Raw genomic sequence first — 14078 nt, forward strand, 5'->3', positions numbered from 1 at the left:
TGCTGCTTTTATCATTCTGTCTCCCCTTGAGCCCTTACAGAACTTATAATTCATAGTTTTGTTTAGGTAGATTCAGTTAATTTGAAGTATAAGGCAGAAGCATTTTCTAGTTATTTATGCTTTATAGGCAATCTGTAATTGCTAAGTCATATTCTTTGCATTGTTATATATCAGTCCCCTGCAATTCTTGATACCAGGATTATATTTCTAAAGAATTCTTATCACAGCTTCACATAAGTTTTCTCCAGTATGGCTGTTAATAGGAACTTATCTACTGAGGCACCAGTGAAAAATGATACTTAATAACTATAGATGAAATATCTAGTGTAAGATCAACAAGAGAAAATACTTCAACAAAGTAATTTTTTTCTGAGAGATTTCCTATAATCTTCTTTTCCCTTTGGCTCGCTAATCATGAGATCTGTGAGAACATGTATGAAACATGACCCTTTCTTTTTTTATGATTGCTTAGCTGCTGCTTACAAAAAGGTTCAAACCTGGCAATAGATCTTTGTGGTCTCAGGTAACTTCCATTATGGGATAATTCCAGAACCTGGATTCTCGCCATATAATATAACACATCTTTCTACAGAAATAAAAAAAAAATCACAGTAGTAATGTTCCCCAACATGTCTTTCTGAGAAGCAGACTCATATTTTATTATTCCCTTTTTACATTTTTTTTTCAATGTGAAGGGGAAAGACTTTTCCACAAAAAATATTTTTCATCATTCTGGATGAGTGAAAATATTTAGCAGTAAAATAGAACATGTTCTTCAATTGATACCTGCTATAGCATTCATTTCTGTGTTTTTCCATTTTGAATATGCACACTGATGCTGAATATGTCAAATGGCACAAAGCCTTTGTACAGGCTTCTGCCGAAGCTTCAGATTTTCCAGTAATGTTTTGACAATATTCTGATCCTCTGCTGGTGTATGGATCTGCATTCCTTCAAAAATTTCTGAAGGCCATTTAGGAAGATCTTTATTTATACAACATAGAATGTTGGAAGTAAGATGTTGTATTAGGTTATTCGCTGGTTTAAGATTTATTGAGTCCTTGATCAGAACCACTATCTGATTCTGTGAGAAGAATGATACTGGTATGATATGAAGTGTTTCCTAGGTATTCCAAGAATGATAAGAAAGAAAGAAAGAAAGAAAGAAAGAAAGAAAGAAAGAAAGAAAGAAAGAAAGAAAGAAAGAAATTTACCTTTCTTTTAGTTTTTCACATGCATACTTTTGTCAAAACATTGTAGGATTTGGGCTATGCTATTTCTTCTTAGCATGTTTTGGATCAATTAGTTCTTTGTAGCTGTCATATTGTAATGACTGCTGGGGGCAAATTTATTGCAGCCATAATGTCTGTGGAATAATACTCCACTCATCAGCTACATAGTAAGACAACTACAGGAATTCTGTAAGTTCAAAAAAGATCAACTAGAAGTTTTAGCATTGATTATATTTGAGATGATTGGTTGCTTATTCCTCTAGTGCTCAGCTCAACATGGACAGAGATAGTGGCAGTTAAATGCAAAGTGGGATCTTCTAGAGGAATTGCTGTGCTACAGCAGCAAAGCACAATGGATATAAGCTAGGAACTAATACAGGTGGTCCTAGCTTAGAGACCACTATTGGGACTTACAACTTTAAATTTAAGTGAAGAGACCACTTAGTGAAAAATCATGTGACTGTGAATCCGCTTATGATTTCACACAGAGAAAGGTGAACTGATTGACTGTAATGGCAGAGAAACAGAGAGAGAGAGAGAGAGAGAGAGAGAGAGAGAGAGAGAGATGCTGTGAAGGTCGTAAAAACATTAGTCACAAAGTTACTTTTTCATCACTGTCGTAAATGTGATCACTGTCTGAAGCAGTCATTAAGAAAGGATTACCTGTAGAGGAATGTTACCAGAACCTTCATAAAGTAAAGACTTTTAATGGTATATGGAAATGTCCTTAGAAGACAGGGCAACAAGATACAGCTGAGGGAATGGTCAGATAAAAGGCAGTTTAGTCCACACCTAGAATGTGGTCAGGGCAAGAGACTCAGAAGAGATTCCTCTCTAATTTCATGGTCTGTAAAGAAGATGGAGGAGAGAAATACCTTCCAACTTGCAAAATTTTGTTAATGTAACCTTACAATAAAGTACAATAAGCACATTTGATCTGGTTTCTTGTCTGGTCTATTCATAAATCTGACAAGACTATATCAGCTAGGCTTAAAGTTGGGAACCATCATCATCACCATCTCCACTAGTAATGGGATTATAATCTACCAGTCATTGTTCTTCCCCTCCCTCCAAAGAAAAACTGAATGGAAGGAAATATGCAGATGATGAGTAGAAATTCCATTTTTTATTTGTGTTGCTGAATTACCAAACTGATAATTTTCACTTGGTTTGAGATGAGGAAGGAGAGGTTTTTTTTATTTAATTAGTGTTGTGGATATGACACGTTCCTCTTCCAAAACATGAAATCTGTTAGGTGTTATAGCTGCCAGCACCCAAAAATTGTGTTGCTATAGTATGCTTGAATGCCATATTCTATTACTATTCTATAACATATGAACAAGATTTTTGTCTTATTATTTTAACTTTTAAAAGAAAAAAAAATAACTGGCCATGCTGTTGGTGTAAATGTTGTCATGTGAGTCATTGATTTTTTATTATTAGAAGATGAAAAGTTTATTCAATTGTTACACTCTTCAAGCAAACCAAGAAAATATAAGGCGCTGGTGGCTGCAATATGATGCAGGTGAAATAACTCTGCCACAGGGGGTCATTCAAACCTCTATCACATCAACAACTCCCATTCCAGTCCTCAATATTCCCTAATCCTAATTTCCTTTCTTAACAACCACGAATAGATTGTCATGATTAACAGAACGATGATAACAATCAGCACTTATCTATTACAGTCCAAATTATTGTCACATTTTTATTCAGATGTGTACTCTAAGTCTAGAGCAAATTAATTTTCCCAACAGGAACATGTTCTGGATTGAAACATAAATACGTCGCTGAATATTGCTAATTTCCTGTACTTCCTGATACAGCCTATTTCAAGAAAGGCAAAAAGATTTCCAGGCTCATATCTTTAGCCTCCCTCACTCTTATTTGTTTGACATGATTAGGGGCTTACAAATGTGCAGACTTACCTTGGCAAGGTCAATATTTCCCTGCCTTGCCATATGGTTTACTGCTCATAACAGTTCAATTCATAGTAAACAATGGAGCTTAAATATTATCAGTCAATAGAAGTTAATGACTATCTTATAACAGCTGCATAGTGGAGATATAAGTTTTCATTTGCCTTTGCTTATATTTGGCCAGAGAATGGAGTAATAATCTGTCATCAAAACACTGGGGCAAAAGAAAATGAAATCCTTATGCCCCAATTTTTCTTTCTGATAATGTGACTCCCTTATTTATGTTACTCTGTGTGATAAAGATGTAAGCGCATAATATTCTGCAGTATCAAATGAATACATTTCTCTAAATTGTAATCCACAGGCATCTTTGAGATACCTAGAAATTGATAACAGAGATCAGGATCAATCCCATAACCAAACCCCAGCCTTCCCCAGCTTAATGCTCTCCATATACATTAAAACTAAAAAAAAACAGAATTCTTTGAAAGCATGGCCAAGGTTGCCACAGCTGATACCTCTTCTCTCTATATATAGACTTGTATCCAATATTTTCAGGGTATGACATATAACAGAGTTCCCCAATCTTTTTCGGCTGTGCAGATTGGCAGGGAAGAGCGAGGAGATGGTTCCAAGTGTGTGTCAGGCAAAATTGCATGCACAAATAGCTCCATTGGCACAAGCATGTGCACCTGCCATTTGTGCAAATGGAGTATGCATGTATGCACTCACCCATTGCTTGTGCAAGTGGGGATGAGGCATCTGTGTGCTCACCCACCACTTCCACGGCTCAAGGCCTGGGGGTTGAGACCCCTGATATATAGGACAACAAGGAAAAATATTGCAGTTGCAACATGTGTGAGCCAGAAATGAAACATTTTTTAAATGTGGAACTCCACTCAATTTATTTTTATGCTCAAGGGTTTAGGGAATAAAGAAATGTGAAACCAGTGGAATGCAGAAAAATATTATACCCACAGTGGAATTAATGAAGTCATGTTTTTGTTGAGCTAAAATATTTGCAGAGTGAAGGGATCAAGAGCAGCAGACTCAAAAGATAAAACAGAAGCTATTTGTATACAGTACTGAAACAATATATATTACTACAACATATGTCAAGAAATAATTGAAGCATTACTCATTTGAATCTGAAACCAGAACTATATGGGAAACATGTTTATATTATAGTGCTCGCTGAGGCCCTTTTAAAAGAGAATGTATCATTTTCTTTTTTCCACTGGACTTTTGTTTTGTTCTGGAAGCCAGACAGAGAACATTAATTTACTGTAAATGTGGCTATGTATGGGAACAAGGAAACATGATCAATGCCAAAACATCTTGTTCTGATGATATATTTTCAGGCAAGGATCAATAGATACAGGAGTGATTAAATTACACCTACTGACCTCCTGTCTAAGATGGTACAGTACATGTATGCTTAAGATTTTCTGGCTGTGTATGTGTATACAATACTTTAAAAGAGTGTACTTTTATCAGATCACCACAACTTTCTTTAAACTGACATCCCTCAGAGGGTACAACTTTCATCATCTTCAGCCAATTGTTTCAGAAGCCACATGGTGAAAGAAAACTGTTCTAGACTCAAAGGTGCTTTTTCAAAAGGCAACTGGACTATTTTTTCTTTGGAAAAAACAGAGGGGTGGTGTCTGTTGAGAGGGGAAGGGATAAGATACCATCTAGCTCCAGTGTACAATGTAGCCCTTGTAAAAGTTAGAAGAAGATTCCATAACCAATTGTACTCTGATTCAGGTGACCCTGAGGGCAAAGCTAAACCCTCAAGTAGCCTCAAGAGATCTCGGGGAAAGTGCTAATAACCAGATGACTGCAAAGAAATACAATCCTTTCATTCCCCTCAGAACTTATCCTTCCATCCCACAACCTTCCAGTCTCAACTGTGAGTACCGATCCTTCCATCTCTCCCCTCCACCCCCTGCCATCACAACTGATGACATTTCTTGGATGAGAAATGAAATGTTGTGTTCTTCTTCCTCAAGGGGAAAAAAAAAGGTCCAGTTACCTTTTGAAAAAGCACCTTTGAGACAATGATAAGCTGGATGACTGAAAATCTCTACAGAAACTGTTCTAGAGTTTCTGGTGGTGCTCAGTTAGAATACTACTGCATAATCCACAAACACAGCATAAAGATAATTCCTTTGCCTTCATTTTTTTACTCTATTCAGTATATTTGCCTTCTATTGTCTGACCAGAGACAGCCTTTCTGTAAACCAAAATGAGGTCAAAATGAGGTCATGATGCAGTGCTATTCCTACCAACTTATGTTTCAGTGCCTGACTGAAGTATATCATGATATATGTGTCATGGTGTCTTGATGCATGTTTCATCATTTGTCTCTCATTTCATGCATTGTCTGATTTTTCCATTACTATTTACAGAATCCATCTCTACTGGTGGCCCTTACATTTTATCCCAGAGGCTCTTACTTCTTTGGGAATCCCATATCAGAACTACAAAAACGCAAGCAATCAAGCAGCAAAGAGATTCAGAAATCTCTTTGAAAACCTGATCAATTTTCACTATCTTCATAGTGATCCTTTCTTTCTAACCAGGAAAGTACAGATCTTTCTTATTAGGTATGTTTATTATGCTTGACTTTAATACCCCTGCAATTCATGAGACATGGAGCTTCAGGTAAACAGCATAGTGCAGCTTTAATTTTGATTGAATAAACTTGGTTTGCAAACTGCTGGGACCATTAGAAACTGATACAATTCCTGTCTCTTTTAATGTGCATATGGCCTAAGTATGTAAGCTTGAGTCCTATGCAAATGAGTTGTATTGGTTGGTTCTATCTATTCCACAGGTGTCAAACTTGATTGCGTCACATGACATACCATGACATTTTTTGCCCTTGCAGAGCCAGGGTGGGCATGGCCTGCACGTGATGCATCTGGCCTATGGGCCGCCAGTTTGACACCCCTGGTCTATTCTTTTAGACAGAAAGTTATGTTATCTCCTAGAACTAGAGATGAAGGGAAGATTTGCACCAGGACTGAATTCATGCACTGAAAAAATGTTCAGATGAGAGGCCACAAAGTGTAGAAATCTTCTCCTTTTTCCACCACCACCCCCTTCCTCACCACAACATTTGACTCTGACAAAAATCCTGGATCAGTAAGACTAAAAAGAAGCACATCCTGGCCATAGTCCAATGGATCAAAAACTACTGGGAAGTTGGACCCAAAGATACTCTATTCACAACATTCGTTTATGGTACTGTTTTCCATCCAGTAATGGAGTCAATGACTTTGCATATAGATAAAAATAGCCTCAGTGCACAGATGTTAGCTGGTGGAGCAAGTGTTTACTAATATCTATGCCATTGAGATCTGTCTTTCCTGGGCCTCATTTTAAATGTCAATTGTTAGAGATACAAATATTTTAAAAAGAAGAATGTATGAGGCTCAGCTTTTGGACACTATCAACATTAAAAAGTTTATTTATGAGGAGATATTTAAGCAACTCTCAAAAATGCTCAAGGAGAGTAATAAATATGCTTTCTCTCTCCTATGAAATTGAGATTTAATTGAGGTTTTTTTTTTATTGTTTACCAAGCACCTACTCATAACAAAAATATCCAGAATGTCTGATACTCAAATGGACTTCGTCCATGGAGCGTAATTAATCTAAAAGAAACAGGCAGCATCAAGGTTATAAGGAAGCATATAAATGGATGACTTAGCATTAATTAAGCTACTAGCTGGTAAGGCTGAAACAGAAAAAAGATTGGGGACTGTAGTGAATATACCTTGAAAATATCAATGCAGCATGCAACAACACTAAAAAAAGGCATATTCTTAAGAATATAAGCAATCAGGAATATTAGGCAACAAATAAAATTCACAGTAATATAATATCTCTATATTCCTTCCTAAATGTTGGATATTGCTTACAATTTTGTTTTTGCTAAAATAGGATACAGCTAAGATGACTGAACATTTGACAAAGGAAATGAATTTGCCACCCCCTTCTTATTGTAAGATCTTCAATATTGGAAATACAATTTTATCGCCCCAGTTACTCAGTGAATTGAAGAGCTGATGTCACTTGCAAATTATGAAGGGATTGATTATACACTTTGTTGCTATAGATACATCACAACATCTGATAATCTTTTCCAAGGCCTTTACTGCTATCTTATCAAGTGTATATATTGTATTTCTTGGTATAGTTCTTGGCTACTGCTTTATTCATTGTTGATAGTTGATCCTAAAAGGTATTTACCACTTCAGTATCTTCACTGTCAGGCTGCTTGCTATATTATTGTCATTAGTTTGGTCTCCTTTATATTTAATCCTAGTTCTGTTTTTTTATTCCTTGATTTTTAATTCTGGAGCTTTGCAGATCACTGCATTTTCAGCTATAAAACTAATATCATTAGTACAGTGCAGGTTTAATGTTTCTTCCTCCAATTTTAAAAATATGGTCAACTTCCAATTCAGCCGCTCTTAATTATATATTCAGCATATTCATTGAATAAATAAAGTACTCAAAACTAAGAATTTCTTCCTGTCAAACAAAATGCAATTTAGAAGAAATCTGATGTAATCATTGGCTTGTATTAATGAATAGAGAGTATGGCTACAGTTGGTTTTAATTAACAGGGCCACACAAATTTTGAAATTATATGGCCTTGAATCCCAGATGCTGAAAAGCAATCAAATGAGGACAGAATTGACTTGAATGCTTTCTTGCTTGGATCTTCTGGATGTTGGATTACCTCCTTCAACAAGGTGGTTTTTTTCCTTTAAGAGAAACCAAGTTGATGTTAAGTTTCTGTGGACCTTCCAGAGAGACTTTTTTAAAAATTGCTTGCTTCCAACTTGGTTAATCTATTCCCCAATTAAATATTTCAGAACTTCCTGCAATGTCGTAAGCAGCATCTAAATCTTTCTAGTTGTTCACAGGCCAATGTCTTGCTTTGAATGTACTTGAATGAGAGCTTTTAATGCTTTCTAGGGTTTTTAATGGCTTTTACTGTTTTTGTTGTTTTAAAATGTTTTTATAGTTTTAATTGTAATATATGTTATTGAATTGTGAGCCACCCAAAGTCATTTGCCAAGATGGGCAGCTATAGAAATCTGATGGCTGGATAAAATTATGAGAAACTGAGTTTGGTGCCCATAGACATTTATATATTGTCACATATATTGTCTTGCTCCCTGTACAGAAATTGATATTCTTTCTTCAGTAGTCTTGTCAATTACAAGCCACTGATTTTGTATCATGGAATTCAGTTGGATGCTCTAAATAGAACATTTTATGCCTAGGTCTGTTCAGAAACATAGCCAGAAATGTCATTTCTCTTATAAATGGCAAACCTTGTCGATATGGCTGCAGAGACTAGCTTAAAAGTATGATCACTTTAAACATTTAGTTCTGAACAAGTTGCCCGCATCAGAAACAGATTATTAAAACATGCCCTCCTGGTTGTAATAACATTTGGCTGATAACTGAGTTTTATATTTGGACACAGTTTTTCTCAACTTCATGCGTAGCTTTCTGCCTTTATATGGAAAGAGGGGGGGAAAGCTGTTTCTTTTTGAGAAGCCAAATAAAAGTATCTGCCAAAAATCTGTACTACTAGTGCCTATGTCTGCTTTGCTTTCAGAAACGTGACAAAGATCTTTTCAAATGACTTCCTACTGACTGCTGTGACTATTTGTATTTACTTGTATTTTGCATCATGCATATGTAGACCATGAACTATATTTTATAGTATACGTGCCGCACTGTGCCCCCTCCAAAGTGAATGACAGATATTCACTCATGTGAAGTAAATGAAGGGAACATTATTTTATTCTATTGTATTATTTATTTATTTATTTTTCAATTTGTATACAACTGTAATCTACTAGGACTCCCTGAAAATGATGATAAAGTGTAAATAAAACATCCACACAGAAGAAAGATTGTATTGTATTGTATTGTATTGTATTGTATTGTATTGTATTATTGCTATAGCAATAGCTTTTAGACATATATACCACTTCATAGTGCTTTAGAGGCCTCTCTAAGTTGTTTACAGAGTCAGCATATTGCCCCCAACAATCTCGATCCCCATTTAACTAACCTCGGAAGAACCTCTTGACCCAGTAAGAATCGAACTGTCAAACTGCTGGCAGCCAGCAGTCAACAGAATTAGCCTGCAATACTTCATTTTAACCACTGCGCCGCAGTGGCTCTTAATTATATTATATATAACACACACAAATAGGTACATACATATATTGAGGACTAAACTCTTAGGATCTAATATCCAAGTTACCCAGTGGCTATCTAAATACCTCAGGCTAGTTCCCAAATAGGACATTCATAGCCATGAATGTTATTTATTATAGAACATAGATAGGAACTATTTATAGGATAAGTAACACAGCATGTTAAGCTATTAGACTATTTGTGTGTTTGCTGATTAGTGTGCTTTGTTAACCCGGTCATGGTGATTTCACTGGTGACAATATCTTAAAACCTGGTATTCTCCAGATTATTAGGACTGCAATGCCTGGCTGATAAAATCTGGTTATCATTTAGATGTTCTGTTGTTGATTCAGTAAGTCATTGTTAAATAAGCCATGGTTTAATGAATCATAGCTTAGCAGATTATGTGAATTTAGTCTATTGTCATGAGCTGGGTTCATGCAACACATGAGTCCATATCTGCATCTTCAAGCAGAGTTAATTATGGGTGGATAATTTGGACAAATTGAATGTTGTTGATAATTCACTTCTGAATCAACCATTTTAGATTGGCTGAATTCTTTATATTAAGATTATAACTTATAAATTCTTTATATTATAAATTCTTTATATTAAGGTTAACTGTGTTTTAAATCAGCCTAGCTAAGAATTTATACATAATATATTTTATGCATTAAATTTATATGGTGCGCTTCTCACTGTCATTTGACTCTGGGCTGGCTTACAACATCATAAATTTAAGACCATAAGTAAGAGTGGACAATCTTTGGACAAAGTAACATTTTGTGATGGAGTGGAGATGCAAAAAAGGGGATGGTTCAGGGACTGCCCCACAAAGCCCATCTTTGATCTAAGGCTATGGCTGGATTCTTCCTGAACTAAGGCAAAACCACATTCTCATTTAACACAATGTATGAACTCAGCATTTGCTCAAAACTTTTCTTTTTTTCTTTTTAAGTAATATTGGAAATATGAATAGTTCCAATAACCTGTGCTAGCAGAGATTGAATATAAAAAAGAGATGGAAAAAGGCCAAGTTGAAAGAATGAGTTTTTCTGAGGAGAAGTGATCATTATCTTAGCCAAAAAGTTTCAGAAGGTTTTCCATTTTGGAACAGTAATTTTGAAAGGCTGATAGAAATAGGAATCTGACACATAACTATCTCTTCAAGACAAACAAGTGCAGTGAAGTCATATTTTCCATCATGTAAGATGCTGTTGTGTGTCCACATGACAGATGAAAAAAAATCAGATGAAGGTATGATATATTTAGTAAAGAGAAGAAAGGGAAATGTGTTGCCTTCTATCAATTTGATGTACAAAATTGTCTTTTAATCCTCAAACGTTCAATCATTTGAATGTGGTTTTTAAATAGCACAGCTGCAAACAGTTGCTACTTTAATAATCACATTATTCCTGGAATTTTTCTAGCCATCTAATTTAATTTTAGGCTAGGTGGCTAGAGAAAGTTGAAACCTAATGTTTCAACTTCTATCCTCAAAATGACTCTATAGGGATTGCACGCCAAAACAACTAGACACAAGGACAGTTTTTCCCCCATGCTATCACTCTGATAAACAACTAATTCCCACAATGCTGTCAAACTATTTAATAAGGCTGTATTACTAAATTCTTTTCATCTTTCCTATCACCTATCTCCTAATCTACTTATGACTATAACTTTGTTGCTTGTATCTTACAATTTATATTGTTTTATTCAGTATCCTAGTATGATTTATATTGATTGCTTACTTTAATATCCTATGACTATCACTAAGTATTGTATCTTATGATTTATGATGAATGTATTTTTACAATGACTATGATCATGATTTACCACTTCTTGCTTGCAAGTACCCTGGAAGCTTATCAATCTGAGACAAATTCCTTGTGTGTCCAATCACATTTAGTCAATAAATTATTCTATTCTGTTCTGTTCTGTTCTTACCTATGTCAGGGTAGTTTCCAAATCATTTTGTAGGACAGCCCCAGGTGAAGTACATTGTAGGATGGGACTAGGGCAAAAATATTGACTGAAGCGATCTTTGCACTTCACCAGAGGCAGCACAAAAAAAGCAAGTATCCCAAAACCTCACAATCCTGTCCTTTACAGCAGGAGTCCTCAACCCCCCATCTGTGGACAAGTACCGGGTTGCGGCATGTCAGCAACTGGTCCACATAAACAAGCAAAGGCCCATCCACTGGGTGCAGACAGCACACAAAACCACACACCCTCCAGTCTGTGGAAAAACGTCTCTCCACAGAACCAGTCCCTGGTATCCAAAAGATCGGGGACCTCTGATTTACAGTATACAATAGTGGCAAATATCTGTAGCTTGGGTGTAGATGAGGGTGGAGGTTCGTACATTTTCAGTATTTTTTCTGTCAGTGACACTGACATCTCCTAAACTCCACTGAAGATGTTACCTAGCCTGGTAATGAAACATTTGTAAAAAAATCCACAAGCTCATAGTACCATCCCATGTTCTTTTTTTCCTTAACAACATAAGAAAGGAAAACATTAATCCTATAAATGCTGCTGATGTCCAATACTGGAGGGTGGTACAATTTAGTTGAGAGGACCTGAAGGGCTATAGATTTCTTGATTCTATAGAGTGTAACCATGCCCAGGAGTTCATTGTCATCCTCAAAGCTAATAGCGCTAAACCTTATTTCTGTTCTGCAGCATATTGAGTAAACCTTCACGCACAGATGCAATAAGGATCTCATATAGTATATACAGCTTTAGTTATTTAACCAATTTATAAAGCCACAATCTCAACAAGTGAGGGCATTGAACAATACCATTTTTTTAAAAAAACAAAACAGTTACATACATAAATTACAACAATTAAAATACGCAACTGAAAAATATCAGCACAATTGACAGAGCTAATTCAGCCAAGAGACAGATCCTTTGACACATAGGGTGCCCCTGGTCAGGCACAGAAACCTCGTGTTTATTGTCTTACAAAAGGCCAGTCAGCTCAGGACCATTCTAATCTTCACTATATGAAGTCAACAATATATTATTAGTGAAGAGTGTTAAAAGTGAAAACTATTAAGTTAGCTTAATTTTCTTATACTGATTAGACTAATCTATATTTACATTCTAAACACCTCAAACCTTAGTTTTGACACCTATTTGTGTGTTTTGTTTGCTTTGAAGCCAATCATCAATCCTTGCCTAATTGGAAAAGTAATTTTTTTTCCCCTTTCCACTTTTCCTCAAAAAAGTCACAGAATTGTTGAGTCTCCTGTCAGTCTTTATCTTGTTTTCAAATAAACAGTGAAAAAAAAAGAAAGACATTCTCATGAGAATATAAGATAACTGATGCTATACTAAAATCACACTGTCATGTGCAAACAGTTCTTTTCTCATATTTCTCACATTAATAACCGAGGGTGCTTCCATAATTCTGCTGCCAGGATTACAATTTAAAAATGTTGCTTTGGATACCAGTCTAAAATCAGTGCCAAAGAACTTGGCATATATTTACAAGTTTATATAAGGCTAGCTACCAAGGTATCAAAATATTATTGCTTCTGAAGAGCAGTCTGGTTTATCTTGAGAACAAACCTAAATATATAATACGTCTTCTACATTACAAAAACAGTGCAATTTCACAGAAGTGTTACGAATCTACAAAAGGACACCTTTAATGCAAGTGTACTTACTGTACAAAAGACATCTGATTGTGCGTGTTTGGTTTCATTATATGACTGTTCCTACCATGATTAGTCAATGTTGTGGTTGGATAGGAAATGTGTCAGGGAATTGCGCAGCCAGGGTCCAAATGAAGTCAGAGACGCTGACACGAACTTGTAGTTTTTTAAAAATATAAATAAATATATTTTACAACTATATATACAGCAAACTCGATAGTCAGGCAAACAGGAGCATCATGAAGGTAAATCAGAGATCATACAGTGCACACAGAAGGCGGGGTGGGGGGAAGGGAACCTCCCCCTCCACATCCTCAGCAACCAATCACAGCACAAATTGTCTCATTCAGGAGCCAGCACTCTTCACCTAATTAACTATAATGGGGTTATTCTGGCTCACTGCATAACCCCACTACTAACTTTAAATATCTTTACAAAACTGCTTCATATCTCTTGGGTGTGTAGTTACCAACATTTTATGAAAGGAGAGTTTGCCAGAGAGAGGACATTTGCAGCAGGAGATATGCGGGAAATTTAATAAGTTTCTGTTCAAAGCCCCACTTTCAAAATCAAGGCTGTGCAAATTTTTAGTCCACATGTCATCCTAGCTAGAGCACAATACAGTCAACATTTATTTTTTAATGAAAATATAGGATTAAGGGGCCAAACAGTAAGGTTTAAGGCAACATTTTTGCTTCTTAGCTTCACCAAACACAGGTCTGAAACTTCTAATAATGTTATTGGTCATGCCCTTGAAGGTTCCCAAGCAGGACAACTTGCAGCACAGCCTAGCTAACATTTCCTGTCTAATATGTTGTACTCCACCATTTCAACATTTATGTATTCCCAGAGTCTATTTTCTGTGCTACTTGCAAAATCTGTTACCTCTGACATGACACAGAAACAGAATTCTATAGATTAATATATTTGCTGCTCTGAACGTGCTGAGAGAAAACCTAAGATAAAGGAAGTAGACTCAATGCCATTGTGGACAATGTTTCAGCGTCACTGAATTGGGCAAA

The sequence above is a fragment of the Crotalus tigris genome, unplaced genomic scaffold (assembly GCF_016545835.1).
Source record: "Crotalus tigris isolate CLP2741 ecotype Arizona unplaced genomic scaffold, ASM1654583v1 scf7180000019423.1032690, whole genome shotgun sequence".
NCBI classification, from domain to species: domain Eukaryota; kingdom Metazoa; phylum Chordata; class Lepidosauria; order Squamata; family Viperidae; genus Crotalus; species Crotalus tigris.